At 39.9% G+C, this 26591-nt stretch overlaps 2 long non-coding RNA genes across 2 annotated transcripts in view; one reads left to right on the top strand and one right to left on the bottom strand.

Moving 5' to 3' along the window:
• Positions 1-26591, bottom strand: part of LOC127536366 (uncharacterized) — a 104651-nt gene that overhangs the window by 35460 nt on the left and 42600 nt on the right. The window lies entirely within an intron of this gene.
• Positions 21428-22531, top strand: LOC127536368 (uncharacterized). The gene is made up of 3 exons (XR_007945364.1): positions 21428-21534; positions 21662-21818; positions 21947-22531. It is a non-coding gene; the product is annotated as an uncharacterized LOC127536368 (long non-coding RNA).

The following is a 26591-nucleotide window of genomic DNA, read 5'->3' as shown; positions in this document are numbered from 1 at the left end:
AGGAAATCCAAGCATTTGTCATTTTGTTCAAACAAAACTACAAATATAAAATGTCTTGCTGAACTCGACTAACCCTTTCAGCTGCAGTCAATTCCAGCCACTTTCAGTACAAAAAAATCGCTAATATTCTATTTGTAAATAAAAATATGACGAGAACTACAGGGAATATTAGACGCGCATCGCAAGGTGCATTTCCTTGAAAACGACCTATTCGTGGATTATATACCGACTTCAAGACATATTTTGGACAAAATATGTTACTGGCTTGTTTCGTCTGGATGTCCAAGGTTGGATTATGGCCGTTTTTTGTGGAATATTTTCATCCGTGTGTAATAATGAACCCGGAAATGTGAGTCACGCTGTGTACGTTGAAGCCGTGTATAGAAAATGGATGGATGGATATTCGTTGTCGGACAAATGTGTTTATATTTCCCGCTGTGGTAATCACATCTGAAAGTGGTTTATACCGGCGGATTCATGAGAATCTAAGCTTTCCATCGGCGTATAGTGTTTGTATAATCGCATTTGCAGTTTCAGACATTTAGCAACTTGCTTATGCAGATCTCAAAGTGTACCGCAGATGGGACACTGAAGCGCAACGGGCTAAGTACCAAAGACTAAAGTGTAAAGTGGATTCTAGTAGCTAACTAAGCAAAAAATAGTAATGTATAAATACTGGAAAATAAAATGATAAGGTACATGTTTGGCAAGCCCTACAGTTAAGCTAGCGCTAGTTATGTAGGATGCGATGCCACTTACCTTCAAAGTTATATATGTACTGGGATATATAAAATTTGAATCCCTTTTCCCGTTTGCTTTAAGGAGCTGACGCAAAATCATCATCGAGACGATAAACATCGTCAACAGAAATCTTAGGCAAGTTGCCTAGGCATCTGGAAAAGTAAAGTGTACTGCTGGCTTCTTCCATTTTGACAGCGCTGTAAGCAGGACCGGAAGTAACTGTAGCACCCGGAGTTTTTCAACCGGAACTAGCACATGCTATCGTGCACAGGGTCTATTCTCACAGAACCCTGCGAGCAGAGCCTGCTATTCAGCAGGCTCATTGGCTACCAGGCCTGTCAGTCAAAAGCTTTCTCCAACGTGATTTGCTCAGAAGTTACTGACGAAATGGAGGTAGGTCCAGATCTGTCAGTCTCGGCAACGGTTGGCTGTTTAGGCCTGTGACGCAGGCCAGAGTCACTTGTTTGGTTGAAATCCGGTCATAAAAAAAAGGAAAGGGTTCAGCCGCCATTTTGACTACAAAACAACGTAGTTTTCTGTATCTTCATAAAAAATATGGACAGAAATACAGTGAATATGACACGCACAGCTCCACCATGAGCCACATGCACGCGCACGGAGCCGTGCTATTTGAAATCACATCTTAAAGTGGTTTATACCGGCGGATTCATGAGGATCTAAGCTTTCCATGGGTGTAGAGTGTTTCTATAATGGCGTTTGCAGCTTCCATGAATTTTGAAAATATGCTTATGCAGATCGTTCAGCGGCCCGTATTCGGGCTACAACCGCTCATTCTGGCAAGTGCAGAAACGTTATGTTAACCCAAAAAGGGAGCGCATGCACAGTTTTAACTCTTTCGCGCCAACACCGTTTAGCGATGCCACAATTGCTTCACACACAAAAGATAACTTATCCAAACTCACATTTCAAATGAATACTACCATAAAATTGTAATATTGTGTGCTTACCGAGAGACGACTCTTCTCCTGCCTCAGTAATGGTGCTATACTGCAGCTGAAGCGCACATCCGTTCCACACACAGATCTCGAATCTGCTGCGCACCAATAGAGGACAGATACGTCGCGGGTGCTTTCAGCGGGTCTGACTGGTAAACGGAGGTAGGGCGGAAGTGGCCGTATCCAATGCGGACCTTTTTGCTGTCTGGGGAATGACAGGCAAAACACACACATAGCAAACTTCAAATTAAGACAACCTAAACAAGATGCAGTAATCTAAATCACAAAGTGGCGGCGCTCAGAGGCGGGTAACAAGTTAGCTAATTAGCCATATTTACGAACGTTAGCTGTAACGGCGCTAGCTTTCCAATGTGTTAGCTACACATACTTACTTGACTTGAACATGTATATTGTAGCAAGACTGCAAAGGCCCTGGAATTCCTGAGCTGATCAAAACTCAGATAAGCTGTCTCTCTCTTCAGCACTGACCAACACCCATCTCTATAGGAGGATTGAGACATTTGTATTTCTGTAGGTTTTCATTCACAGAAGGATGGAGCTCCTGTGAACATTTAAACCCCTGGAATAACTTCTTCTTTTTAAAAGACAATGACTTTCAATTATATGCTATGGATGTTTGTTTAATGAACTTTCATGCTAAAATCCCTTTTCAGCTTCAGGAGACCCTCAGCCGGAGACGTCTCTGCATTCCACAGATCAGATAACAAGTCGTAAAACTTTATGGCAGGAGGCTGGAACAGAGAGAGACACACTCTTTAACTGAAGAAACTAATTACTTCAAAGTTCATATTTCTGAGATTTATTTTGTTCTTTCCTGATTACCAAAGTTATAGTGAGATTATGTTGTACATCATATCCAAAAATGATATTTATATCTTTGACAGAAGCCTAGATATCGAAATGCCTGGTTAATTGATCTCTCCCACAGGATTTTGGACTGAATTCCCTTATTAACCTCTGAATTTCCTCTCCATTTAGGTTGAATGATGACCATTGTATTTACCTGTTACCAAATCTCTGACTTGTTGTTATATTTTCACTGTGATACATATTTTTAATGTCATAAACATATAGTTATGAATGAAATGATTCACATCATATGAACATATGTATTAATCTACACATTTCACTTTCACACAACTGAATATGGTGGGATAGACAGATCGTGTTTTACGCGTTTAATATCATATTTTAATCCATTCTGGATTCCTCTTTCTTCTCTACTCTGTGAGAACAAAGAGATTCCAAATTCCACCAGACTTGCGCCTAAAAGTTCTCTCTCTCCGCCCAGGTCCTCCCCTTAGCTGGACCCACAGATAAAGTCAGCCGTAGCCCACATTTTACACTCTCTTACGCCCTTACGACCCTCTCTCTTACCCTTCTCTTCCTGAGAGGCCAACCAAAGTCTCTCTCATTATTTTCTTACCTAAAGCGCGTTTTTCCTGTCTTTGAAATTCCCTCACCATCTAAGTTTGTTAACTATTTATCTTTTAATATTTTTGTAACTTAAGGAGACATTTTGCTCAATTTTAAACCAACGTTATTCGTTTTAATCTGAAGAACCGATTCAGAACCAGCATTTATTTTTCTTAATTTTGACCGTTTTTCATCAACACCCGTTTTTCTTGGCTAAAGCCTGAGAACCATCATTTTTAAGCACTCAGCTGAGAATTCCGGAGACCTGCTGGATCAGGTCTTGGCATAGAACCGATCAACCCGCGGCAGGACATCTAGGCCACCACAACGACGACGCACCGCTCCGAACCCGCAGGTCCAGACCGTGTGCTGCGAATCTGAAGGCCTCGCAAGTCCCAGCCCCATGACGGTTCACTTCAATAACTCCAGCTGAGTTTGCTCTGATTCCATTCTATGGGTGATGTACTAACAGCTTGGTCAATTAATTAATTTAATCAATTTATTCTCTTACAAATCATTAGAATTCTTAATCCAAATTACCGATTACCTCGTCAGGTTAGCTCTGGCTAATCCTCACCATATTTCCTTCCCCCTCACACACTCCCACATTCCACACATGCACGCACACACACACATGTAGTCCTACACATACACACACACACACACACCATATCTACATTGTACATAGTTCACTTGTCGTTATTTTCATAGAATAGTTAATAAATACCTCATTATAGACCAAATTACAGTCTTGTGTTTCTTTGTGTAGAATGTGGTCAATTTAAACGAGGATTCAAGACTTTTTGATATGAGATTGATCAAAATTTTTATGAATATTAATTTTTTTATTAAAATTAATTTTTTCCCTAGAGATCTAGGGTGGTGCCCCAATTATTAATAACGAGAGCAATAAATCATAACGTAGTACCGCTACAATATCATAACATTAACTGTTAAAGTTCAGCGGCCCGCGGGCAGGCCATTTTGATATCTGCATAAGCATTTTTCAAAATAGAATGACACTGCCAACGCGATGATTCAAACACTATACACTGATGGAAAGCTTAGATTCTCATGAATCCGCCGGTATAAACCACTTTCAGATGTGATTACCACAGTGGGTAATATAAACACATTTCTCCAACAAACAACAGAAATTTAAAGGGCACATAAAGGGGCACAACTCACCTTTGGACGCTCTTTTACTGATCAAAGGTGAAGATAATCCACAAAAACCGGCCAGAATCCAAGCTTTGGCATCCAGACAATACTAGCAAGTATAATATTTTGTCCAAAACATGTCTTGAAATAAGTAAATAATCCACAAATAGCTCGGTTACGTGTACGCACACGCGGCGCTGCACGTTTCATATTCACTGTATTTATGCCCATATTTTTATTCAGTGTCGAAAGCAGATTCTTTTGTTACTGCCATGAGGAAAAAACAGATGCAAGGAAGACTCAGAGTCAAGATATTCAGTTAAGAATAATTAGTAAAAAATGCAAAGGATGAACAGAATGCATGCATGCAGATTCTAACTTGCTCAGACGCTGACAGCAGAAAACTGCTAAAGCTAGACAATGGTTTTCTGCATGCAGCTGTGATCACAAGAAAGAATGAATCTCTAAGCTAATACATGAGTTTTTAAACTAAGAATTTGCAGTCTTCTGATTGGCCCCCCCGCCTGTCTTGGGTCTTGTCCAATCACCGCCGTCTTCCTCCTGCAAAAGGTGTCTCTGAATGTGTGTGTATGTGGCCGCTCCCTGTGACCTTTACACAGATTTTTAAGAGCTCAGTTCTGCTGAGATCTGCAGATTTCTGTTCCATTTGGTGTTGAATTAAACAATTTACTGATTCAGTTTTATTCAACTTAACTTTAAACAACAATTTGATAATTTAATCACACCTTTATGGCAGATTTGAATGATCCCATTCCCTTTGATTTACTTTAATCTTATTTAATTAATACCAGATTCCTATGTTCTTTCCCATTTTATTGTTAATTTAATATATTGCTAATTTAGATTCTTCTATAGTATTTTCTCACTAAGCTAAATATATTAATCATAATTCTCAACATTGTTTTATGGTTCAATACTTAAACTTTTATTCTTGTTTAAGCATTGTAGTGGGGGGCCAGTTGCCCCACTACGTAAGATCTATGTGTAACCTGATCACTCTGTGCATTAACACTTGTAATTTAATCCTAAGTTCTAGGTCTCAAAATATCTAAGTCTCACCATTGAAACATCAGAGAATCCAGGAGCCAAATCTGCAGATGCCAAGATGTAAAGTGTTTATTCGATACAGCACAGACACAACCAAACACTTGAGAAAGGTCCCGGGAGCCCTCTGACCCCACTGTCTGACAACTGAACCCTTTAAACCCTCCGAGCAGAGGTCAGTTCACGCCCTTAACCCATCTCTCTTTTTGCCACTGCCAGCTGCCAGTATTGCACAATTAAGGAAAGAGGTGATGTTTAAGCAAATATTTACTCCCTAATAATTTTAATTGGAAACTCGTGGGTGGCCGGCACTTCTCCCCGTGGAAGACAGCCTCCCCCAAGTTTTCTCACACAAACACCTGCATCCTTATCTCCTCACAATACTTTTGTTGATATTGGCAGTTATCCCAGAGGAAACAAACTACAGGCTATCTGTAAACCATTTCAGTCAGAGGGCAAAAGGCCTGCTGTCAGATACACACACAGACACAGATTTATTACAGCAGTGGATTAATTTTTCCACAACAGCATCTAGCTGCTGTTTGAACTTTTCACCCTTTCTCTGCCTTTCTGTGCGTATGTGACAACCTGCACATCCAGAACTAGAATTCAAACATGCACCCATAAGCACTTTAATACATTTGAGTATAGAGTTAATACAAGTTGCAAGCACATTAATATATGATTAACACATAATATGATCAAACGAAGGTTAATAATTGTAGGAGCCTAAATGCAGTTTATTTTATGTTGGACATTGACATTCAGTGATTTAGAAGTTAAGAAATACACATCTCATAATTTCAGTAAGATAATAAGTTAATGGTTAAAATGTCTTATAATGACAGAATGATTGATAATTGAGTTAAGCTAAAAACGTTTAAAAATCTCATTCATATTACATTTGTGGCTTTTTGGAGCAAGTTGTTGTCAGTCAAGTTGTCGATAATCTTATTTGTTTGTGACTGCACTACTTTATTTTGGTAGATTCATAACGTGACATGAGAGTTTGGGCCAGGTGGTCACACACACAGCAGTTCAGTCAGGCTAAAGGAGAGTGGAGCCACACAGTTTTTTGACCTCTCTTTTGTGGATCGATTCCTGCTTCTATTAACTGTGGAAATAATTTTGTACAACGTTTTTTGTTTTAAGTAAACCTTTAAACGATTCAAGACGTTTTGTGGAATTTTTCGTTGTGGATTAGTAGGAGTGGAATTGTCGAGCGTCAAGCTAACGGCTACATTCATTAGGAACTACAATAATGATTATAAGTAATAGTAAAAGAGTAATTAAATGATGATTGTAAGTAATGAATAAAAGTAATAACATGATTACTAAGCAAAAGAGTAATTAAAATGATTATAAATAAAAGTAATAAAATGATGATCATAAGTAATAAGTAAAAAGTAATTAAAATGATGATTATAATTGATAAGCAAAAGAGTAATTAAAATGATAAGTAATATGCAAAAGCAATAAAAACATGATAGTTTAATACACATGCAAAAATGAATATTCCCCACATCAGCGTGCACAGATCCATGTGGTCTTGGACTCAAAATGGCGACTGAAGTCTTTCCTTTATGTTTACACTGCGTTTCAACCAATCAAGTGACTCTGGCCTGTCTACGAGCCCTAAACGGCCAACCGTAGCCGAGACTGACCGATCTGGACCTACCTTATTTTGTCAGTAAATTCTGAGCAAATCACGTCGAAGGAAACGTTTGACTGACAAGGCTGATAGCCAGTGAGCCTGCTGAATAGCAGGATATAAATAGAGCCTCTGCCAGCGGGGTTGTGTGACATTTCACACCTCGGCTGCAGGCAGAATCTGCAGCCTGTCTTTCTCCCCCTCTCAGTCTGTGTCTGATCCCACACTGAAGCTCATCTGAAGTGATTTTTTGAGTTCTTTATGAGTTTTTGGAGTGAAAATAATGTGAAAACGGGCTATAAAACAAACATATACCATTTTTGCCCAGGGTGTACAGAGGGTGTCCAAAATTGACTGCGCCGGGCCATAGCAGTACAAATACATGTGTGAAACACTCATTTCTTGTAGTATTGCTCTGAAATTTTGACCTGAACTATGTAAGACCCCAGGCTGTTGCCTTTTTGTGTTTTCAAGCTCTCACAGTGCTGCCACACTTATTTTCAGGTGTTTTATTAGGGAAAAAATTTAGGCGAGAATAAAAGTCATCCTAATTCAGTGTGTTCCAACATAAAATACTCTGTGCCAGTAGTGCCTAGAGTAATTCTGACTGCACTGGGTGAAGATTCAGGTTGTCAGCTTTCAAAGGAGACCCCAGCCATGCCTGTACTCCAAACAGTTCAAGAACAGCATTCAGTTTACTTTCCGTACATCTTCAGTAGAAATTTCAGGTGAAAATTGACTGAACTTTATGGGGTTTAAGCAAGAATCAAAGTTGGCGCACCGGTGCGCACATTCTCACGGCAAGTTTGTTTTTAGAAATCACAACGTACACAGCGTACGCCACTTTCGACGCAAAGGTTGTGATTTACGCCACTTTCTAGCCCTGTTTTGTGTGTAGGTAGTGTCTATAGATACGGACCCGTACCCGTAGCCTGTGGCCTACGGATACGGCACTTTCCCTTACTATAAATATTAATGAGACGGATATGAATATTAATGAGCCGGCTGATGAACACGCTTTGTGATTGGCTGGTAATCTGACGTACATAAATATTAATGAGCCGGCTTGGTAATCCGAGTGATGAAGGCGCTTCCGTGATTCGAGGTGAATCTGCGTGCCGAGCCTGTCATATCAGTCATCTGCTGTTCTCTTTTCTATCATGCATAATGTCTTATAAATATCATTATCTGACTTTTTCACGGACACCGATTTGGGGGTTGAAATCAGCACTACTATTAAAAATAGCAAAACTTTTTATTCACGTGACCCTGTTCTAATAAAGCACAAACAGCAAACAAAACAAATGGCGGAACTAACAGCCAGCAAACTACAAGTATTTTTTTACCTTCAAAAGTAGCGACAGACTATTACATATTAACAACCTAAACAAAACCCTGACGTATTTTCTACGTCTGTCAACACAGACACTGCACGTCAGTCACTTTAATGTTAGCGGAATCTGTTGAATGGCTAAGTTACATAACCACAAACAAATCTCACAATATCACAGTAAATCGAGTTTGTGGGTTTTTTAAATTCATGCCAAATTAAAGAGCTGCTCCTCACCATTCACGAGTGTTTGTTTCATATTCGACATCCTTTATCTTGTAAATTAGCGTCCGAAATTAAATGGGAACATTTGCAATGGAGTTCGTCAGCCGCTTCCACCACTGAACGTGGTAAACTAATTAATAGGAACTGGACTTCAAACAATTTAGACACGGCGTCTAAAAGCGTAAAAACTGCAATGTCTAAAGTGTGAGAGGAGACGGTGTATTTTTGGTTAAATTATACAATGTTCGCTGTCAAAGTCATTCATATAAACTGCCTGTAATGTGCAGCAAATAGTAGTTAACCGGCGCCAGCTCTTCAGTGACCTTAACGGGTCCATACCTCTAGTACAGATGCTACAGGTACGGGTCCGTACCTCTAGCATCAACCTTGTGTGTAAGCAAACATCAAGCATCAAGGTTGGCACACCGGTGCGCACAGTCTCACGCCAAGTTTGTTTTTATAAATTACAACCTTTGCGTTTTGTGCGTACGCAAGCTTTATAAATGAGGCCCCAGGCCAGTGGCTGGAACAAGCGGAAGGCAGAAAACCTTGACCGGACATTGACCAAGAGATACATCAAGGTAAAGACCAGGCCGATGTTTTTCATGAACAGACTTTTTTTTTCTTTCAAATTTGGCTCAGTGATTTGTTACTCAAACATTGATTTTGACAGACTGTACAAAGGATTTCAGAGACAACTGAGGAGCTTAAGAAACTGACTGCAGAGTTGTCGATACAGGAAGACACAGTCCAGCAATGGGTGTCTGATGTTCAGCAGTGGGCTGCAGGTACTGTGAAAACTTTTTCATTTCATGAACTATTGAAAATTGTAAACTGATGTTGGTGTGAGTGGATTTTATACTTCTCTCATCACAAGGAACTCCCCATCAAAATAACCTGGAGAAAACCATTGAAGGACTGTACCTAAGCATCAAGCAGAGAAAATATCAGCTATATCATCAGGCTGGTGAGACAAAAACACCACAACTAAGACTGACTTTTTATTTTATTTTTTCCTGACTTTGAAAAAGGTTTTTAGTACCTGAAAAACATATAGTAAAATACAGTTTTGGGTTGTCCAGACTCAGTTAAATGACTGTTAATCAGTAACTGGGTTAACATACACTAAATATTTTGTTTCACATTCTAGATGGGAACAAGCGGAGACATCAGCTAAGGAAAAAGATTGCTGCAGAGAAGAAAGCCTTAGCCTTAGCATTGTATCACAAAATACAATGCCGTTATGGGGGACGCTGACAAACTGCCCTCTCCCAGTGAGCTCTTGGCTGGGGAAAATTATTCCTGGCCTTGGGAATGTAAGTATTTAAAACACAATTGTATAGAACTGTTCGCTCACTCAAATTCCAGCGAAAGGATTTGGATATCCCAATCGGCAACTTTTGCTGGTGTTGCAAAGATTTGGGATATCGCTCTTACTGGATTACACAAACCATGGAGACAAAGTACCTCCTTTTTTCTATTAAATAGTGAATGAACTTATGTTGGGTTGAGTTGCAGATATATGCCTCACTGTCGTAATGAAATTGTTGTCCCTCTGAAGTAGGATAGCATCATGGGAGCTGAGATTAGAAGTGTATTGAAAGCCCCAAATTTGTATAAAACTATACGTTAAAAGGCACTGATGAAAAATTTGCACAGCTTTCTTGGAGAAATGTAAGATGACTGATAAAATATCCCTGAGGGAGTTTCCCAAAGGGATTAATAAAATTCAACCTAATCTAAAACAAAACTTAATGTGAATTGCAGGTCATGGCGATATGATTAAGAAAAAAGGGCTTTATGACAAGGTAATGCTGCTGACCAGACTGAAAGAAGAGGTTATTGTGGTTCGTGAAATCAAGCAGCACTGGGAGTACTTGAGGAGTGTGATTGGAATGATGGAAGAGCTTTCCTCACAGCTTTCTGAGGGGATCACCCTGCATAGCAAGTTATTTATTTATTTTTTTTTCACAATTTGCATGGATGTCCAGAGCTTGTAACATTTGCTTTTCCTTTTTAATGTCATTGTCAGGCAGCACTGAGGCATTGACGGAGAGAGGACGTGAGGGGCTACTCTTTCTGCTGAGGAGGAGATTGTCTACAGTTCAAGCTCAGCAGGGTGCTGCTCGTACAACAAACCAACATATTTTGGGATTGCAAGCCTCATCTCTGGATGACTCCTCCACTGGCGATGAGAAAAATTTGGAGAGTAGCTCCTCCACTGATGAAGAACTTTGACCTACTCTTAGAGCAGTCACCCCAGCACCCAAAGATGCATGCATATACAGACATTCCAGTGCCCTCTAGCTGGTCTTTGCCAGAGCCCCAGCTGACTTTTTTCCTACAATGTTTCAGCAAGTGGAAGCATTGTTAACACACACTTTGTAGGGTTGACCAAGACTGAAATACTGATGCCTGTATAGAAAAATCTTATATTGAGACTGTACTTTGATGATTGAGGAATATGAAAAATAAATTCCTTGCAATTTGATATTCTGTGTATTTATTTTCTGCACCATTTTAAATTGATAAATTCACTGTATTTGGCCAATCAGATATTGATGCCGTTGATGTAAATTATGAGAGTCATTATATCAAAATGTTGATGCATGACTGGTTACTTTGAAAGGGCTTTTCACATAACCTCACCCAAAACACTTAATAGTACTTGCACCTGTGTTGAAGGCACTTCACTTAAGAAGAAATGGTGTGCAAGGCAGGTCCGGTATGAGCAACGGTTGGGGTGTATGAGCTTACTATTTAATAACTCCAGCCTCTTTGCTCTATCAAAAAGTAAAAAAAATGCAGATACTATATGTGTGTGCATGTGTATTAATAAATATATATAAATGCAAATAAAAATCTTAAGCTATATTGCAATAGCCAATGTGGTGTTACCCAACAGGAAGCAGCTGGGTGCTGATTCTGTCATCGGAGCCCACATGTGGCAGGTGCCTACAAGCTATAAAAGTTATGGGTGGCTGAAATTCGAAGTGATTTTAGAAAATGATGCCCAGAACAAACATTAAGTTTCAACTTATTTACATAAAGTTATTTTTTTCAAAAATGCCCTGGGGCCCATAAACTCAAATGAGGGCCCAGATAATCCTCATGGACAACTACCTTAACACTTGAAATGTTTTCAATACTTGAAACCGATATTGGTGACAAGGCTGTGCTACACCTATAACAAGCTTCAAGTCCCCTCCATACATGTTGGAAGAGATATGGCAGAAATGACAGTGAACTTCCATTACAAAAATTTGCTGCAGTCTTTTGGGCTTATGTTGCAGCTCTGTAACTTCTAGATGGCTGAAAATTTCAGAACCAGTCCTCCTTCTGACACTGATCTTTGGTGTAACTTTTGGTGGCTCTAGCTCAAATGAAAACCAGGGACACAAGGCCAGGCTTGGAGGAGCCACTCAGGGTTGGGGTTAGTAATTTCTCAAGGACAGTGCTTAGGCCCCTTAGCACTTAGATGACTGAAATTCACAGCACGTGCTACTCTTGGGGATTATATAATGTGTGTAAAATTTGGTGTATGTAGCCCGAGTAGAAATATCAGAACCTGGAATTGATCCTCATTACTGCTCAAAAAGGCTCTAAGAGCGCACAGGTCACAGACCCTGATTTTCCCCAGTTTCACAAAGGGTTTTTTTTTTCTTATAGCCTAGGAAGTTGAAATTTTAGTATGTTGTTCTGTTCTCCTCAAGGATCACATCTGTGGTGGTTTGACCTCCCTAAGTCCTTTCTGCTGCCCATACAGGGTGTGGCAATGTCCAATTAAGACTGCATGTGAAGCATCATAACTTGGTCAAATTTGTTCCAAATAGGATGAGATTTCTGGGATGCATTCACAACCTTGCCAGAAACCAATATTCAGAATTTTGAAACCTCACCTCCTCCCTGAAGCTACTTCCTGTTTGGGAGGGGCTTATAAAATTATTCCACCAGATTATGATTTTACAATTTTCAAAGGCCCCACAGTTCAAGTTTCAGGTCTGTATCTACTGTAGTAATGTAATGAGAGCAAAAGAGCAACAAGGTCAATGTGGCCAACAGGCTTCATGGCTCAGGTAGGCCTCAAAGGGTGAAGTGAGTCTTTTGAGGCTCCTTTAAAGGTGTGTCTGACACCAATCCTATTCCAAGTCCAAGAAAAAAAGTTTATATATACATACATTTATATATAGTTATATATATATATATATATATATATATATATATATTGGACACATTTAAAGCCCACTTTTGACTCATTTTTGTAGGTGTTAATGAACAGGGCATGACCTGCTATTTCATCAGCAGGCTCATTTCCTGATATATGATTAGGCTATTGTATAGACAGAGTTAATATATTCAATGATTTGGTCTTATTGTCATCATCCTTATTATCTGATAACATCTCCATGCTTAATCTGATATACACCCAACTTGCAGAAATATCAGGTACTCCTGACAGAAACCTTGAAAAAAAATGCTAAACATATTGTGCTCTTAGCTGTGAAGGTGGTTAAAATTCACAGTTTGGACTGTTTTATGTGACAGTGTGTGATCTTATACACAACTGGAACAAATTTGGGGATTGTAGATCAAACAAAAGTGTATGAGAAAGGCGCTCAAAGCTTGATATGTGTGTACGTGTGCTGCTGGGGGCGGTGGCCTTCCCAGAATCCCAGAGGCAGAGAGTTCAGAGTTCAGCTGACGAAGCATCCCTTCAGCGTGCTTTGCACGACAGGAGAGTCTTAATGGTAAGGAATTAACACACAAGCAAACAATATATGAACATCCGAATGAGCACGGATATTATGTATGTTTGTATCATGTTTGTATTATGCATGCGGGGGCATGGCTCAGTGGGTAGAGTGGCCATCTTGTAACTGGAAGGTTGCCGGTTCGATCCTTGGCCCGTTGAGCTCATGTCGAGGTGTCCCTGAGCAAGACACCGAACCCCTAATTGCTCCTGATGGGTCGTGGTTAGCACCTTGCATGGCAGCGTCTGCCGTGAATGTCATGTATCATGTAAAGCACTATATAAATACAACCATTTACCATTTGGATCTTTGTTTGCCATCCCCTACAGCGATCACTTCCGTGTTTCTTAAAATTCTGATACTATCTTTGTAGTAATCATAATAATTAGAGTTGTACTGATCGCCATCTACCTCACTTAAGTCAATGTTGTAACCTGTATGTGCTTGCTTACATTCTAGTAAGCTGTGAGTTGCAGACTGGACCTGACAAATTTCCCAGATATCCTAGGCTATTCAAACTGATCAAATTAAGTAATAATAACATTAAATAACATGACTTCATTTTTAAAAGTCGCTTCTGAATAGGGTACTACTCTAAAACGGAGAAAAGGCAGCCAATTTAACTGAATATGTTGATCAAATGGATTTCTGACTAATTCTTAAATCAATAATTATAAAGGATTATCATATCAGTATAGTAAAAGTGAAACGAATTTGGGGGTTTTCGTATTGGAGAGTAAACCACATTTTAGATTACTTTTATTTCATATTATATACAGGTACAGTGAACAATAAAATGTAACTGAACACTAGTTTTTGAAAAGTTAATTTGCATCTTTTCACTGACATGTAAATCTATTAACAGCATCTATATTCTATAAAGCATCAATTCATAAGAAGGCCAATTGAATTAAAATATAAAATGACCAAGCTCAGTAGATTATGCATGGGCATGTGCTAGTATCTGTTTTTCTCACACAAGTGCTCATACCTGCACTGATATATTGATTATATGTTACAAATATGCAATTTACTGAATTCCTGCAGTATCCCAGTGTAAACAGCAAAGTTACATGTCAACAATTTTATTGGACTTTATGTTTTTTTTTTCTTTTCGCTGTAGACTTAGGCAAATTCCCAGTATCTCCAGGTCAATCCTTTGAGCCTCAGCCTGACTCCACTTGAGACCAGAAATGACACAAGCTGCTCACTTATGATAGTGTTTTTGTCCTTGTCACTGGTACAAATCAAGTTGGGTTTTTTGTTTGTTTGTTTTTTTCCCCATTCAGTTCATGATGCCTCGAGGCTCTACAACAACCCTCTGCATCAACTGCAAAGCAGTGATTGCTGTAGCCACCAAGACCTGCAAGTCTTGCCAGACAGTTCAGCCAAGGAAGCAAAGGCTGGCAAAAAAGCTCCAAACATTTGAGGCCAAGAAAGAAAGCTGGTTGAAAAAACAACAACAAAACAAGACCACCTCACATGTTATGGATGAGGCATCTGTGTTGATATGTGTTTAACATCTGTAATTGAATTTCACAAGTAATTGGTGATTATATGACTTTTTTAGCTGGAAAAATTGCACACGCTGGGACACAGAGCTGTGGTGTTTGTTGCCAAACCAGGCAAAAAGCCTGCCACTTGGCATACACTGGTCGTGCACCCCAAGTGGAAGCTGACAGATCAGGCTGCTACACACGTGGACAAAATTGTTGGTACCCCTCAGTTAAAGAAGGAAAAACCCACAATTCTCACTGAAATCACTTGAAACTCACAAAAGTAACAATAAATAAAAATTTATTGAAAATTAAATAATCAAAAACAGCCATTACTTTTGAATTGTTGATTAACATAATTATTTAAAAAACAAACTAATGAAACAGGCCTGGACAAAAATGATGGTACCTCTATAAAAGATTGAAAACTATTTGACCAGAGTGACATGATTAACTCAGGTGTGTCATTTAATTGACATCACAGGTGTTTCCAAACTCAATCAGTCAGTCTGCCTATTTAAAGGGAGACAAGTAGTCACCCTGCTGTTTGGTGAAAAGGTGTGTACCACACTGAACATGGACAACAGAAAGCGAAGGAGAGAATTGTCCCAGGACATCCGAAAAAAAATGATAGACAAACATCTTAAAGGTAAAGGCTATAAGACCATCTCTAAACAGCTTGAAGTTCCTGTGACAACAGTGGCTCATATTATTCAGAAGTTCAAGACCCACGGGACAGTAGCCAACCTCCCTGGACGTGGCCGCAAGAGGAAAATTGATGACAAATTGAAGAGACGGATCGTTGGAATTGTATCCAAAGAGCCCAGAGCAACCTCCAAAGAAATTAAAGGTGAACTCCAAGGCCAAGGTACATCAGTGTCAGATCGCACCATTTGTCATTGTTTGAGCCAAAGTGGACTTCATGGGAGACGACCAAGGAGGACACCACTGCTGAATAAAACTCATAAAAAAGCCAGACTGGAATTTGCAAAAATGCATGTTGACAAGCCACAAAGCTTCTGGGAGAATGTCCTTTGGACAGATGAGACCAAACTGGAGCTTTTTGGTAAGGCACATCAACTCTATGTTCATAGACTCAAAAACCAAGCATACGAAGAAAAGAACACTGTCCCTACGGTGAAACATGGAGGAGGCTCAGTAATGTTTTGGGGCTGCTTTGCTGCATCTGGCACAGGGTGTCTTGAAAGTGTGCAAGGTACGATGAAATCTGAAGACTATCAAGGCATTCTGGAGAGAAATGTGCTGCCTAGTGTCAGAAAGCTTGGTCTCAGTCGCAGGTCATGGGTCTTCCAACAGGACAACGATCCAAAACACACAGCCAAAAACACCCAAGAATGGCTGAGAGAAAAGCGTTGGACTATTCTAAAGTGGCCTTCTATGAGCCCAGATCTGAATCCCATTGAACATATGTGGAAGGAGCTGAAACATGCCATTTGGAGAAGACACCCATCAAACCTGAGACAACTGGAGCTGTTTGCTCATGAGGAGTGGGCCAAAATACCTGTTGACAGCTGCAGAACGCTCATTGACAAATACAGAAATCGTTTAATTGCAGTGATTGCCTCAAAAGGTTGTGCAACAAAATATTAAGTTATGGGTACCATCATTTTGTCCAGCCCTATTTCATTAGCTTGTTTTTTTAAATAATTATGTTAATCAACAATTCAAAAGTGATGGCTGATTTTGATTATTTAATTTTCAATAAATTTTTATTTATTGTTACTTTTGTGAGTTTCAAGTGATTTCAGTGAGAATTGTGGGTTTTTCCTTCTTTAACTGAGGGGTACCAACAATTTTGTCCACGTGTGTAAGTGCCTTGACTGAATGAAGGCCTTATGAGGTGCTGGTCACTGGTAAGCCTGTCTATTTGCAGTCATTTATAATTTCAACGTATAGCTCAGCCTAATCTTAATACTTATCAACATTTAATGAAATGTAGTTGATATCACGTGTTCATAATTTGACAGTTTAACTCCAGATGAAATACATTTTAATGAGAAGAAATTGTCATCTGTTAACATTAAGTCTATCCAGTTAAATATCTCAAATAACCATTTTAGCACACTGAACAAAACAGCCTTACTCTAATCATTTTGTCTTTTTGTTTCATTGAGGTTGGATGAACCAGCAGTCCTCCTCCGCCTCAACCATACAGCCCTCCACTGGCACTGCCATCCACCTCTCGACCTCCTCTGTCCAGCCCACTGCTGCCATCCACTCCTACACCACCTCGGTCATCCAGCCTCCACCGTCATCCTGCCCTCCTGCTATCAAACCTTCCTCCTATCCTGGCATCCATGTCCCTGCCACGCCTCCTGAAATACAGCCCTCCACCAGTGTTGTGCACACCGTAGCAAAAAAGAACCAGGGTATGTTGTAGTGAAATATAAATACGACATAAATAAACACTATAAAGAGTGTATGTATCCAATTTGCATTGTAGTTGTTTTTGTCCGCCAAGGAGGTTATGTGACACCCGGCGTTTGTATGTCCGTCTGTTAGCAAGATAACTCAAAACGCCTGGGCAGATTCAGATGAAATTTTGAGGGGATGTAGACTATGGTAAGAGGAAGAGCTGATTTAATTTTGGTGGCAATCTGAAAAGGATCCTGGATTCTGTTTTTTTGTATGTTTTTTTAGTATGTGTCGTATTCCCAATGCGTACTAGTATTTTGTCCCTTATCACTCACCAGAGTTCAAGTGGGAGTAGCAATGCATGCTGGGATGTGTTGTTTACCTCAGTTATAATGAAGGTCAATGTGAGCGGCAGAGCAGCAAATAAAGCTCCGATAGAATCTTCAATAACCCGTCTTATTTCATGCAAACCACAACATTACATGGTGTCAGAGACTCATCAGACCGTACGCTTCTAAAGAAAGGAGTTAATGATGGATCCATCAGGAGTGTCTACACCCCAGATGGATTGGGATTCGGCAAACCTTCCCAATGCATGGACATTCATGCAGCACGTAAAGCTCATGTTTTCTGAACCGCTAAAGGGAAAGGAGGAAGCGACCCAATGCAGCTACTTGCTTTTGTGGGTAGGAGAAAGAGGCCGTGATATTTTTAACACTTGGACATTGACCACAGATGAAGCTAATAAGCTAGACACTTATTACGGACGCTTTGAAGAGTACCTCATGCCTAAAACTAACACGATTTTTGCAAGGTACGAGTTCAATGACAGACTGCAAGGTGACGGGGAGTCTTTTGAGCATTTCGTTACTGAGCTAAAGCTACTTGTGAAGAGATGGTGCGTGATAGGATCGTATTTGCCACTAACTCACCTCATGTGAGAGAGAAGCTGTTAAATCAAGGCTCAGACCTTCAATTCCAGCTCATGATCCTTTACTGCATGGGTTTCCTGTTGGTACCTGGTCAACTCGTGCGTATTCAAACTTGTGCGTATGCAAGGGTTAGGGTTAGGGACGACAATTCAGCAACTGCCAGTGGTTTATAAATCCATGTTTGATCACCATAAATAAATAATAAAACACTGATTTTACATTCACTCAATACACACAAGTTTGCATACGTACGCACGAGTTGACCAGTATCTTTCCCGTTTTCCTCTCTATCGTTGGCGGAGGTCTGCACTCTCTGAGTGCAGTCAAAATCTTGACTGATTCATTGATTTTTAGTTTTTGTTGAAAAGTATGCATGCGTGTACACTGTTTCAGAGCATCACAGTGAAATGAAGTACCACCAACAATTTTGATCTGATCTGTTAAGCTAAAAGAGAGAAGCTTGAGGGCCGCTGTCCTGGTTTGTAAACTAAATGCATCTCTGAGAGGCCATCCGGTGCAAGGTTGTGCAGTGCCTTAAAAACTAATGTAATAATTGTAAAATCAATAAGAGAAGTCACAGGTGTGTAAAGTGTGCCTTTTTATTCTTCTAGTATTTGTTGGCACCCATAGTTCTGCACTTTCAGTCAACTGCAGTTTATTTTATAATTTGGAAGGCCAAAGAGGAGAACATTACAATAACTTGCTTTGCAAAAAAATGTGCATTAAACTCTCTTTGTTGTGCAGTGTTTAGCAAAAACTGTAAGTGTACACTTTTTGCTCTTTCAGAATGCAGCAATTTGGTCGAGGGAAAGGACCAGTTTTACCCGGTGAAGCAAGTAGTAAAGACCAAAATGAAAAAGGTTGTCTTTTGTCATTATTTGAAGTTGAATTTTAATGTAAATATAGACTGGGTGTATTTAGTGGATTTCATTGCACCACAGTTTTAAAGTCCTCTGACAGTGTAATTGCTTATGGTACTAAACATTCTTCACATATTTTTAGGGGAACCAAATGGAGTTGGTTGAGTGGGAACCCTTCTCAATGTGGCATGTATAATTTCTTTTTATTTACAAATAAATTGTCAAAGTTTTAGTACTCATGAAATGGTGGTTTTAAGGTTTTTATTTTCAAATGCTTTTATGTTGTTTATTTATATTAACCAATTTTAAACTGCTAGCATACACAGAGAGTACATATAAATACCTAAGTCAAACTTTTACCAAAGGTAACTTACAGTAAACATGAGTATGGGGTACAAACTGGTGCCCACTGTAGCTCATTGTCTTCTATCATCATGTTGTCATTGAACCTTTTTTATGTATTTTGCAGTGGGAAGACGCGGCCTCTACAGTGGGTGGCTAAGAAGAACACCAAGAGTTAAAACACATACGTGCCTTCACTCATGCACACCAATGAACACACCCCTGCTAATGCACACACACACACACACACACACACACATACACATGTTTGTACTTCTATCTTAGTGAGGACATCCATAGGCGTAATGCATTTCCTAGAGCCTTACCCTAACCTTAACCATCACAACTGATTGCCTAAACTTAATCCTTACCCTAACCCTAACCAAACCTCAATTCATACCTGTTCTCTAAAAGCAAGTGTTCACCCTCAAACATGGCTGTTTCAAAGTGAGGACCGGCCAAAATGTCCTCACTTTGTAAAAATGTCCTCATTTGATAGTTAAATGCAGAAAATGGTACTCACCATGTAGCAAGTACAAGAACACACACACACACACACACACACGGTGGGGCTGGAGCCCATCCCAGCCATCTCTGGGCGAGAGGCACGGTACACCCTGAACCAGCTAGCTGATTGCAGGGCAACATAGAGAAACAGACAGCCATTCATACTCACACTCATACTTAAGGACAACTTAGAGTCACCAATTAACCTAATTTTTGGTCTGTGGGAGGAATCCGGAGTGCCCAAAGAGAACCCATGCATGCACGGGAAGAACATGCCAGACCAAACTGGGTACCTTCTTGTTGTGAGACATGTCCACTACCTGCTGCACCACCATGCTGCCTGTTATTGTAATTGTTCTTGTTGTCATTGGTCTTGTTATTATGTCAATAGTTCATATTGTACAGAAATACAATAAAACATTTGAAAAGGTTTTATGCAGATGTTGTAATGCAATACATACATTCATACAGACAGATTACTTTATTGAATGATTGAATGAATGATTTACCACAAAGGAGACAGGTTTTTTAAAGCAGTAAGGATACACATATCTGAAAGAAAACCTGAAAAGAAATGACATAAAACTACCAGTATAATATATGAAGATAATTAAGAAGACAATTTGTTAAAATTGTTTAGATTCTTGGAATAATATCTTAGACCCCAGGTTGAAAAAAAAACCAAGTTCCCCTTTAGGAAAACTCACTCACTCAATGGTGGTAATGTATACTGTGAAAAATGGATTTTATATAAAATCTATCTCTTACAGGCAACCTGTTAATTATGTAATTCGATCTACATATCATTGTGTGAAACAAAGCCAAATTTAAATCTGTGTTAATCAGTTTTTCATATGTAATTCATACATGTGAGTGATGGAGAAATGAATTTTCGACATAGCTCCAGTATTCAGCCAGGCAGGGGCTTCGCAAGCTCAGCTAGCGAAAGTATGGGGCAAGAGGCCCCCCCGCGTCAAAGTCTGCCCTAATGTGCTTTTTTTCCCCACAACTGACCGGCTCGGATCGTCTCAACGAGTGTCCCACAACATACTAGAGATGAGAAGTGAACGAAAACCTCCACATTACTTGGCGATCGCTATTTGTTGTGGTCTGTACCAAAATCTCGTTCCGAAATCGCGCGGTAGCTCGTGCCCGGTGGGGGAAACAGCTGTTTGCCTCAGGAGACGAGGAGAGAGACGAGTGGAGTGATTTTGTGTTGGATTACCTAAGTTTATTTTATTTATTTATTTATTTTCAAGTTATGGCTGAGTTTTTGACCGATGAGCAGGACGTGGAAGAAACTGAATTTCATTTTGATGGCTGACCGTATTTATTTGAGTCGAATACACGGACGAAGAACTTCAAGATATTGAGAACGGGCAAGGACAGAAACAGTTGGTCAACAAGCAGAGAGCACGGAACCAGCTGAAGCAAGGCTGCGAACCTCGGGAAACTGGTGGTGTCTCTGTGGGTGCTGCGTACCTATGCCTACAGAAGAGGAATGCCTTTGCTGCAGGGAATGAGACTTGCTGCAGCAAGCTGTGAGTGGGGGTTACCCACTGGATGGTACACGCTGTCTGACTTCGTCAGAGAATTTCCCCCCTTGATCAACAGGGCCGTGCTGGAGACCTTCTTCCATGTTCCCAAAATCAACTGGAAGAGGCGGCCAAGACCACAGGGAGAAAATGGCCATTTATCTATTGAGTGAGTAGCCTATATGTGACCATTTACATTTGTGTACTTTATTTACTGCGAAAGGTCTCCGGTGTGCGCAATTACTGTTATTTTGTCATACTTTTCACATATAAAATTGATTATTCCTCTTCTCCAGCCAATGCAGACTCGTGGCTTACTGTGTAGTGCTGGAGTGGGCACTCAGAGGAGAGCGTCTTGGTCGTGGGAATAGGAGAGTGCTGCATTGTTGTGGCTATAAGAAACAAGTACCCCTCTCCAACTGGCACTTACGCTGGTTTCAACGACAGAGAAATGTATGTGTGCAGAATAATTTACATTATCCCAAAGACGTCCTCTGTTATTGTCAGGACCCTTCCCTCATACACTGCAATTTGAAGTGCTCTCACTCTCTCCATGCCTTTTCTCCCTCTCCTGTCAGCAGAGCTGACGAGAAGCAGCTGAAACCGGTCATGCAATCAGTCACCTCCGGCAGAGTCTGAGCAGCTGACAAGCATTCTCCTGATTACACACCGACCATAAAACTCCGGCTCTTCCAGCAACACTCTGCCAGATCGATAGACTCGACATACACAACCCGCTGCTCAGACTCCTGCCATCTCCTTCTCCCCGGTTTCCCTCCTGGACCCAGTCATTCCCCGAAATCATCTCTCAGCGTCTGAGTTCTCCAGTCCGCCCTGTCTACAGCCCAACCCTCATTCCCTGCCTTACTCCTGCCACCAGGGATCCTCAGACCGCCCGGCGCCGCACTCTGTCTCCCCTCCCCGAACCAGCCGCCACCGATCCCCGGTAGGAACGTCGCCCACCCGGCACCACTCCTCATCCTCCCCTGACAAGACTCCGGCTCCCCGTCCACCAGATCTTCTCTCCCTGCAATAAATCATTCATAGAAACTGCATCTTGGCCTTGGTGGTAGTTCTCTGCTCAAGTCCGGTCCTGATTGTGTGACAGTTATACTTCACTGTAAAAATCAATCATCTAAAATAAATTATTTTTAGAACTACTGTTTTCCAATCTCTTCATTTTCAACCTGGTACACACACAAAGCAGCATAAAGAATAGAGGGATTTGTTGTTTACAAACACGAGAGGATGCACGCGCATCACGGCTGCAGAAAGGCGGGCCCTTTAAATTGTCAAGTCGGCTGTCAACACAGTTTTCAGCCACGTTAGCGGTTTTAATTTTAGCTAGTGATGTTGTCGGCATACTACAACAGTTTATCGCCAAGTGATAAAGTAAGTTATTCAACTAAATTGACATTAGTAAGCGGTATACGCCTTAATGACCCATATGCCTTGCAAGCTGCTGCCTGGATAAATAACAAAAAAAATGGCCCAAACGTCAGTGGCCAGACATCCAGTCTTACCTGATTGAGACTCCGAGTCTCTATTCCTGGGAAAGCCTGAAATCCTACCAAACACTGGATGCATACAGCTATGTAATGGACAACCATGTGCAGGATATTTTATTACATGACTACAACCTAGAAAACTTTGTGGCTCTGAAAACAGAGGTGCTACCAAGTCAAAGACAAGGAAAGAGGACAGAGATGTACAAGGTGTGGGTGATTGTAAACAAAAAGAACAGCATTCTAACCGCGAACTGCACCTGCATGGCTGGGTAGGTAATACTGAATACTCTGATAACAATACAGACATTATCTGCTAACTTTTATCACTTTGAGAGCAGAGGTGGGTAGTTGCTACTAGTAAATTGTTATATACTTGAGTTAATTGTTGAGGAAAATACTCAGTCGCTTTACCATACAGTGCTTTTTACATCTAGTCAATAATATTACACTGAAGTTTTGTACTCTTACTTAAAAATGTTTTACTGTGAATAAATATGTTGTGGCTGAAGCTAAATTTTACAGATTAGGCAGGTCATGTTTGTTTTTCTTTGCACCACAATCTTCAAAATAAGTTTTTTTTTGTTATTTATTGTCACAATAAAATATTTTACTTATTTATTTTATACCATGTTTTGTTTTCCTCATAACATAACATTCCTATAACCCCACTGATTTATAAATTAAAAATGTATACTCAATCACAGGCTCATTACTCGCAGTACAAATGTGAAATGTAAATTTCCTTTGAGGGCTTTTTATACTTTGAATAATATTTTAGGTTGCTACTGTTTACTTCTACTTCAGTAAAATAATTTCAAAGTACCACTACTCTTACTGAAGTCAATATTTTTACTACTCAACCACCTCTGTTACTCAGTCTCTTTCATTATTGAAAACATTTTTATGATCATTGCTACAGTGGTGCAAAGTGGCATAATGCTTTCTCTCTTTATTATTGTTCTAATCAATTTGTGTGAAATTTTTTCCTGTGTTTCTTTTCCTCAGTTTGGGGTCATGCTGTAGGCACACAGCAGCTCTAATGCTTAAGGTTGAGTTGTGGGTCAGATATGGAAAGACTGAAGTGGCTTGTACATCAGGGACCAACCAATGGCTTCTGGCCTCCAGAAAAGAGGTAAAGGCAGCCAGACTGAGTGAAATCTGTGTCAAAAGACCTAAGTGGACGCATACCGGCTTACTGCTACCTGTGAGAAGAAAACGCCACGAGATCAACAACAATGTCAAAGGTATGAAGTTTATCATAGCCATAAATTAGTGCAGCCATCACCAGGAGTAAGAACTTTCATAAGGGCTTCAAATAGTTGTTAAAAATATCAAATTCTATTATCAAAATTGTAAAATAATAGTGTATTATTGATATGGTAGTACTCCTCTCATAACATTTGGTTTCATTGGGGTGTACCTTCTCTTCTGTGTGATTTCAGAGATGAAGACATGAAGAAGCTGAAACTTCTGGAACCCAAGGCAGCTGTTCTCACTAGCCTGGACTGCAGTGACACAGACACCGCATCAGATTCGGACAAAGAGAATGAAGACCCATTGGAGCCACTTGCAGCTCTGTATGATGCAAATCTGAGAGGCCTCTCTCAACTGAATTACTAGAAAAAAGTGAGGCTATATTTTCCAGGCTTAGAAGGGAGATAACACAGGTAAAGTGTGCAAACCTTGAATCAATTACTAAAAAACAAGCCCAATCACAGGCTTGGCAAACACACAGATTAGGACGAATTACTAGCACCACCCTATATCGTGTTTGTACTGTTAAAACTGAAACAGCTAAAACCAACTTACTCAAACAGATGATGCAATATGACAACAAAGACTTATCTCATGTAAATGCAATAAAGTGGGGAAGAAACAATGAATGCACTGCAAGAAAATGTTATGCTGAGGCAATGAAAGCACATCATCACAACTTTAATGTTGAACTCTGTGGTCTAGTTGTCCATCCAGACCATCCACATCTTGGAGCATCACCAGATGGAGTGGTGAACTGTGGTTGCTGCGGTAGAGGAACTGTAGAGATCAAGTGCCCAAAGATTTTTGCTTAGACCAATCATTCTGTCTCAAAAAGAACCACAAGTACTACCATCAAGTACAACTTCACGTTTGTATGTGAGGTACAGTACTGCGACTTTGTGATGTGGACACAGCAAGATCTAATCATCACTCGTGTTGCCAGAGATGATCCATTCCTTTCCACAGCCCTCCCTATTGCTGAACAGTTCTTTAAACAAAATATTCTGCCTGAGCTGTTAACACGCAGCATGGACCAGCAACAACAAGCACCGATGGTCTGCCCTCACTGTGAAAGACCAGAATTTGGAAAGATCATTACCTGTGCAAAGTGCAATAAGCATTTCCACTATGAATGTGCAAAGGTAAAAAGAAAGGTGAAACAATGGTATTGTGCTAAGTGTAAGTGAAAAGAGCTGGAGTATGCACTTAAACAAGCTTTATTTGTAGGACCAGTTCTGTTTAACTATTGAAAGTTTGCACTTAGGTTCAACATATAAAACAGAAATAAAAACATATCTGAATAACTGACTGTCATTCTTATTGGGAGTGGTGGAAAGTAAAGTAAAAGCACAGATAAAAAGTACAAACTTTAAGAACTTACACTTAGGTAAATTTTATGAAGACTTTCTTACCACATTAATAATATTCAAAGTAAATGTGGTGAAGTAGAAAGTATTCAAAACAGTGAAATTTTAATTTGATGCCTGTACTTTTACTTTTCACTGGTTACTGAGTGCCTATGTTATATACCTGTTAAGTTAGATGCCATAAAAATTCATAAAAAATTTAATTTAATAATTCTCAGCTCTTAGATGGTTGTTTTCTGCACACAGGTTGTCACACTCGATATTCAGTTGGTGGTATTTCTGTTTGAGGTCCTCATGGTTGGCCTTTGGGACTGTAGCTTCTGTAAAGTTAATAATAAGAAAACATATGTCACTATTTTTTTTCCCCCAAATCTAATTCATAATTACCTTCCTGGAGATAATTCAGACTTTGCTAAACAATTAGGGCAGCCTGATAAATGTTAAGTAACCGTCCCAGTCTAAAACGATTATCATATTAACATTAAAAACAAAGAAAGGCACATAGTTTTGATTTACTTTTTTTTTTCTTAATGATGGTACTGTTTTGGTTATGAAGAGTGTTCAGAGTTCATACCATTACAAAGATCAGCATTTGGCGCCATTTCACAGTCATTCACAGGTGGAGTGGGCGTAGATTGATCAGGGCCCATTCCACTATCATTTGCTGGGGAAATAGGTGTAGATTGATCATTGTGTGGACATCTTCTGGAGGCTTCATCTCTTCGTCTTTTTCTCTTATATCTGAAATGCACAGAAGAGAGTAATCAATTGCAAAGAAGGCAGCTACTTTTACGCACAGGATTACTTTATCATTTCAAATCTGACTTTCACGTTTCCATGAGGTTCATTCAAAGATGTACAGTAATGTTATTTCATTAACCAGAGTTATTTCAAATATATTAAAACATCACCTTCCTATTTATTTTTACTAATGATCACACTACGTGGAACATACAGTTCTATCAGAGAAGCAACACAAGAAAATCAGAATATTTACCGCTCCAATTTGGCATCGCCTTCTTTGTCTGACTGGGATGAATAAGAAGAGATAGACGGGACAAAGTCAGGATTATTGATGTCATCAGATGCTTCTC

The sequence above is a fragment of the Acanthochromis polyacanthus genome, chromosome 1 (assembly GCF_021347895.1).
Source record: "Acanthochromis polyacanthus isolate Apoly-LR-REF ecotype Palm Island chromosome 1, KAUST_Apoly_ChrSc, whole genome shotgun sequence".
Lineage (NCBI taxonomy): Eukaryota > Metazoa > Chordata > Actinopteri > Pomacentridae > Acanthochromis > Acanthochromis polyacanthus.
The sequence above is the reverse complement of the archived record's forward strand: the minus strand, read 5'-3'. Positions and strand labels throughout refer to the sequence as shown.